General features: G+C 40.5%; 2 protein-coding genes across 5 annotated transcripts in view; one reads left to right on the top strand and one right to left on the bottom strand.

Annotated features, from left to right (window-relative positions):
- LOC135242400 (protein NLRC3-like) overlaps positions 1 to 7007 on the bottom strand; it is a 1894071-nt gene that overhangs the window by 84584 nt on the left and 1802480 nt on the right. The window lies entirely within an intron of this gene.
- LOC135242408 (NACHT, LRR and PYD domains-containing protein 3-like) overlaps positions 1 to 7007 on the top strand; it is a 421399-nt gene that overhangs the window by 54194 nt on the left and 360198 nt on the right. The window lies entirely within an intron of this gene.

Here is a 7007-nt window from a genome sequence, read left to right as displayed (position 1 = left end):
GATGATGTACAGTTGGGAGAAAACGTTTTTGAGCCCTTTGGAATTACCTGCATTTCATCATTGATTACTCGTTAAATGTGGTCTCATCTTCATATGAGTCACAATTATTTTATAATTATTTACATTTTTTGTTTCATTTTATTATTTTATACACCTCTCTCGTGTTAATGATGTTCCAGACAGTTGCTTTTGGTAAGCCTAAGTTTTGGCCTATGTCTCTTTTTTTTTTCTTCTTCTTATTTCTCAGACTCATAATGGCTTCTTTGACTTTCATTGGCACAACACTGGTCTTCATGTTGACAAACACCAACAACAGACTCTAAAGGCAATCAAAAGCCTAAAATCAATACTAGATACTGAAAGCTGTCTTATACCTGCAATAAGGAAGCAACAGAACACACCTGACTAATTAGAAACGCCTGTGATTCCAGTTACCCCAAGCATTATGGAGGACACTGGATGTTTCAAAAACAATTAAAATAAAATGAATTTCTCATTTTCAACAGGATATTTAATAATTTTACTGCTGTCATGACAACAGAGCAGGAAGAACAGAAGGGTATGCTATTACATTACTTTCTGTGGGCATTTATGAGGTATAAACTAACCAGATTTCAGTCCCATCTGAAAGAAGACTGTCATACTAGCTTTCAAGTTATTTGCAATTTCAGTTCAATGTATGTTTTGCAAGTAAAATAGCAAAATGAAGGCAGTAAGTGGCAGTAAGTACGCACAGTAGGACAGTAGCAGTACAGTTTAGATAATCAGTTTTATTCCCTCAAAGGTTGTTTCAGTATTGGCAGGACCACCATAAATTATTTTGCATGTGTGCTATAAGATACCATGGAAACCATGGAAAGTGCTCCAGTGTCAGGTCCTGTCTTATCAGTGTTTTAGCAAAAACTCAAATTCTCTGCACAGTTTCTGCACAGTATAAAACATTATCCATTAATATTTTACATAAAAGCTGCACTCTTTTTCAGTTTCACAGTGGCTTGAAACGGATATCTGGGTCTGCAGAGGCTGCATAAAATACTGGTTGCTTCTCTTTGGACTTTCAGTGTGGCTTATAGTCATTCATTTCATTTTGCAGAGTTTCATATGATAACTGAAACTACAGAGGCCATTAGCATTACAGTAAAGCGGTGAAATAAATATCTTCAGTAGTGACCATTATTTGATTATTAAGTTAAGTAATAGTGTATAATATTCATTCATAATGAACTTTTTAAACTCATGCAAGACTTTGGACATGCCTTGGCTTAGCTCTCATTGACAGTTTCATTTCCGGAATAGTGTGCTCCTCAAAATACTTAGCAAAAACACGGAAATAATTATTTAATTCGGGTACTTTAAGTACACTCAGGTTTCAGATGTTTTGCATACTTAACAGCCTTTTTTAAAAGTATACTCAATAGCAGGCAAGTGAATTGATTCGGACACGGTCCTAGGTCTCATTTACTCTGTTCAGATGTGTTCCAAACACATTATTAACTAATTATTGTGCACCACGCACCAAACAGCACAGACCGCTGCTCATACAGTAAAGTTGAGCACCAAACAGCACAGACCGTTGCTCATACAGTAAAGTTGGGCAGGAAACAGCACAGACCATTGCTGGTACAGTAAAGTTTGGCAGTAAATAGCACACACCATTGCTCATACAGTAAAGTTGGGCAGGAAACAGCACAGACCATTGCTGGTACAGTAAAGTTTGGAAGTAAATAGCACACACCATTGCTCATACAGTAAAGTTTGGCAGGAAACAGCACAGACCATTGCTGGTACAGTAAAGTTTGGAAGTAAATAGCACACACCATTGCTCATACAGTAAAGTTTGGCAGTAAACAGCACAGACCGTTGCTCATACAGTAAAGTTGGGCACCAAACAGCACAGACGGTTGCTCATACAGTAAAGTTGTGCACGAAACAGCACAGAAAGGGCCCAGGAAGTGGGGATGGATTTCTCCCAGAGTGGCCTGCTCAGCACCAGCTTATGATCATAGACATCAATCACAGCCATTAATCACAGCTATCACACAATCACAGCCATCAATCACAGCTATCACACATTCATAGCTATCACACAATTACAGCAAGCCACTGGTACCAGGGCTTTCCTGATAAAATGCATGACTTTCAGAAACAAATCAGTCGGGTGTCTTGGCTAATTGCATCTATTTGATGATGTTTGTGTCAAGCCACCTTTTACCAGTAATCAACTGTTTTGGTTAGCTGCCATTTATTAGAAATCCCCCCCCCCCCATCCCCCAAGCATATCATCTTAACCCCGGCTCGGTAGTGTAAAGACAGCTTAAGTTAGCCTAATGTTACACAATGAATGAGTATGTACATAACATTACTTTTATAACAACCATTTTTTATTCAGTAAATAATAAGTGTTATAGTTGGCGTGGCCCAGGTGCCAACTGACTGACGTCACACAGGCGACAATGGTTGGATCCGGTTGGATCTATGGGAAGTGAGGTCCAAAAACCGCCATAGAGAACGAAACTGAAATCTTCAAGATTGTAACTTCTAGTTCATACACTTTGGCTCTTAGTGAACAAGCCCCTTATATCCTTTGCCTTTTAAGGAGGCATTTCAGGGCTGTAAAATTGATGGTTGACTAAATCAAAACAAATTTGTGCAATGGACACAAGCTAACAGTATCTATCCAGGGGTAAGTTCCATGTCGAGTAATCCATCATAACTTGCTGTTTTAATTTACTTTGGCTAAAAAGAGTTGGCAGGTATAGGTAAATGCAGCTAATGTTTGTAAGCAATGGAAAGTCGTTTCAGTGGCACGTTATCGCATGACACTGTGGGCCTGTATCACTAATCAGGATTGCTGAGTGAAACCCAGAACCCTCCAAAATCCATAACACGGACTGAAGTAAAAATAGCTCTTCCAGGCTTTACTCAGTGTTGTTATCCAGCTAAATCAGTAACCCAGGGCCCTGTTTCACACATGTCGCTTAAACAGTACAGGCTAATTTGACGTGTATCCTATGAAAGTATCTAATGAATTACATTTGCGCTTACTTCATTTCATGAACGTGAATTAAGATCTGATTTGATAATTTAGGATTGAATCATCTCGGATAACGGTTCTGCTATGAAGGGGAGATGAATATTACACCAACAACAGGATCTTTAAATAGACGCAAAGGGAGGTGACACTGTCCTTTATGGGATCACGTAACATGTCAAAACTGATGAAAACAAAATTCTTCTAACTATAACTATAACTATACCTGTGCTCTTTGTTTTTTATTTAAGTAGATCACAAAATTATGGAAACAATGGAGAGGGCATATTTTCACCCCTAAAGATCAGGAACTCATCAAGAAATCAATCCTAACTAGCCAATCAAACTTAGCCAGAGTGACCAAAATGAGAGAGGAAGCCTGGCAGATAAGTAAGAAGACTTTCATACACTTGCTTTCTGATAATGTCACCACAATGAAACATTAAAATATATTAAATTATTGTAATGGCAGCAAGTCAATGTTAAATGTAAAAATACACTGCAAGCATAGCCTCTTTATTGAAACACTACATTTTCAACATGGTAATGTACAAGTTAGTGGTTAACCTCACAGGATACTTGGAAACGATATGGAAACATTTATTAGTGATTTTATAAATATTACCATTGTAAAACATGGCAGGATGGCAAATCTGCCATACCAATAAAACCTGATGTTCAAGAAATTACTGTGCTGCAACCCTGTGTTGTAAGTTAGGTACTGTAAAACCATGTTGGAGGACTTTCAAGGACTTCAAGCTAGTGATGAATACCATTCCATAGCCACCAGCAGGTAGACTGGAAAAACGTTTTACCCATGACTGCTTATGATGGCATTTTCTTGTGTCATAAAAAAAAAATCTATGCAAGAGGAGCTCTGACAGCATCGATCACAATCAATCTCTGAAATAAAGACACAACAGCATTACTGGGACAGTATAAACAGACCAATGCTTTACAGTATGTACTCTATGCGCAAAAACAAGGCAATTTATGTGCATCATATTCATATCAGTACTGTAATTCTGTAATATCCCACTGTAATATTGTAATAATATAAAATGACAGCAACACAACATTCCTGTAATGTAATTACAGTATCACATTTTGCATTGAATAATCAATGTTCAGTCCAAAAACTCATATTAGGAGCCACTGTTGACCTTTTTAAGTTTGGCTGTACAATCCTTCCAGCTTCTCCCATTGTTATGCCTGGATATAGGACATGGTCAATATCTGTGGCTCTAAATTAATTTGATACAACAATATTTCTTCTACCTGCTTGACCACAACCTCAGCCACAACCACGGCCTGTCCATCAGTACCAACTGCACTGGGCTTCTCCATGTTGTCAGACACTGCTGAATGTAGTGCTGTAAAACAGCCTTTTATGTTGGGATTACCAATCGTGCTGCAATGCGACTCACCTGGGCAATGTTGCTGGAAGTGACGAGACAGGATTGCAAACATCTTGACATTATTTCACAATCAGCATGTCCAGCAATAACAATTTGGATGTCTTAATATGGGGTGACTGTTTTGTGAAAACTGAGTGTGTGAGTTTAGAGTGATTTCCATCAGAACAACCTGCTAGACCCTCACCAGTCTGGCTTCCGATCCGGGCGCTCAACAGAGACTGCACTCCTAGCTGTGACGGAGGCACTTGCCACTGCAAGAGCCTCACGCCTCTCCTCTGTCCTGATCCTTCTTGACCTGTCTGCAGCTTTTGACACGGTCAACCATAAAATACTCCTCTCCACCTTGGCTGGGGTGGGAATTGCCGGGACTGCCCTGTCTTGGTTCGCTTCCTATCTTGCAGATAGGACCTACCAGGTCACCTGGAAGGGGTCTGCCTCTGCTTCTCATCCACTTGTTACGGGAGTGCCGCAGGGATCTGTACTGGGTCCTCTGCTGTTCTCCTTATACACCAGATCTCTTGGTTCAGTCATTAATTCACATGGCTTTTCCTATCATTGTTATGCAGACGACACACAACTCTTCTTTTCTTTCCCCCCCTCGGCCACACAGGTCAATGATAAGATCTCTTCCTGCCTGGCTGACATCTCCACCTGGATAGCCAGCCACCATCTGCAGCTCAACCTCAACAAAACTGCTCTTCTTCCCGTACAAGACCTCCTTGCTTTGTGAACTCTCAATCACGGTTGATGGCACCACAGTGACTGCCTCTCACTCTGCCAAGAGCTTGGGGGTGGTCCTGGATGACCAACTGGACCTCAAGGAGCACATCAAGGTAACATCACGGTCCGGCAGATTCCTCCTGTACAACATCAGGAGGATTCGACCATACCTGACGACGCACTCCACCCAGCTGCTCGTCCAGGCTACGGTGACCTCTCGCCTTGATTACTGCAACTCTCTCCTTGCAAACCTGCCAGCTTGTGCCATACAGCCACTACAGATGATTCAGAATGCCGCTGCCCGACTCATCTACAACCTCCCCAAATTCTCCCACGTCACTCCTCTGCTGCGATCACTTCACTGGCTACCAGTTGCTGCCAGGATCCGGTTCAAAGCCCTGACCCTTGCCTACACTGCCGCCAACAGGACAGCCCCCATCTACTTGCAGGACATGACTCAATTCTATGTGCCTGCTCGACCACTCCGCTCAGCGGCAGCAGGGCGCCTCGTAACCCCTCCCACCCGCCCAAAGGGATTACAGGGCTTCTCCACCCTAGCTCCCCAGTGGTGGAACGAACTCCCCGTCCCTCTCCGAACCTCCCCCTCACTATCCATCTTCCGCCATGGCCTGAAGACTCATCTCTTCAGACTATACCTAGACTGACCACCACCACGCTGTATTAAAAAAAATAAAAAAATAAAAAAATACCCTTCTTCCTGTCACTTGTTACATGTTGCCCCATCCCTGCACTTCTTGGTAATTTGTATTTGTCCTAATACTGTAGCTTATTCTTCTGCCTAGTTGGCTGTGCAGATGTTAGACCAGGATAGTGTTCATTGTTCTCGGCTAGAAATAGCTGTACAAAATAAGTAATTGTACCTTACTGAACCCATGTTCAGCAGTTGTCTACGATCATGAAAATGCACTTTTGTACGTCGCTTTGGACAAAAGCGTCTGCCAAATGAATGTAATGTAATGTAATGTAATGTAGAGTTTTGTACTTTCTGTGTAGGTACAGAAATTTGTGTCTTAAGGTAAGAATTTTGCCCATTAGTTTGGCAAATTGAGTTTTCCACATTGAGCCAAAGCAATCATATCATACTATAATGTAATATGTGACTGTGGTTATTAGAAATGCATCTGAAAACATGAGAATAACTGCAGGGTCTCAGGAACATCTCAGAGACTGGATGTCATGCAAACCACACTTCTGCCCTGATTTTGGTTTAGTGGTCTAATCCATTCAACTGATGTGCAGCAGATCCTGGTTCAATCCTACAGGAAAACCATTTCTCTGAGAAGTAACATAAATATACCAGCTCAATAAACTGTGACTTTTCAAAATGTATTGAGTTTTGGTTACACTACAGTAACAGAAGCAAGCATTCATCAGACACTACACAACTTTTCTTATAACTGATTTTATTTCCACTACTGTAAATTAATTTCATTGCTTCAACTGTGCAGATTTTAGCCCCATGCTGATCTACTCATATTGAGCCCAAAAATAATCCCATACAGAATATGAAATAAGTACTACTGTGTCACAGGGGTTCAATACATCACACAATAATAAATCATAACACTAACACATCTGATATTTTTGATAACGCAGGTTTAATCATTGAAGTTGTTGTCTGAAAATACAGAAAAAACCAAAAGATTTAAAAAAAACAAAAATAAAAAAACAATCCTGACAAACAAAAAAAAAAAAAACAATCCTGACCCAATAAATAAGGAAACACAACTCATCAACTCATACAGAAAAGAAAAAAGTACATTGCAGTGATCATTCTGCATTCTCCCTATCAGCTGCATTTGTCCACAGAAATTTGC

The sequence above is a fragment of the Anguilla rostrata genome, chromosome 16 (genome assembly GCF_018555375.3).
Source record: "Anguilla rostrata isolate EN2019 chromosome 16, ASM1855537v3, whole genome shotgun sequence".
NCBI lineage: Eukaryota > Metazoa > Chordata > Actinopteri > Anguilliformes > Anguillidae > Anguilla > Anguilla rostrata.
This window is presented reverse-complemented; position numbering and strand designations above follow the sequence as displayed.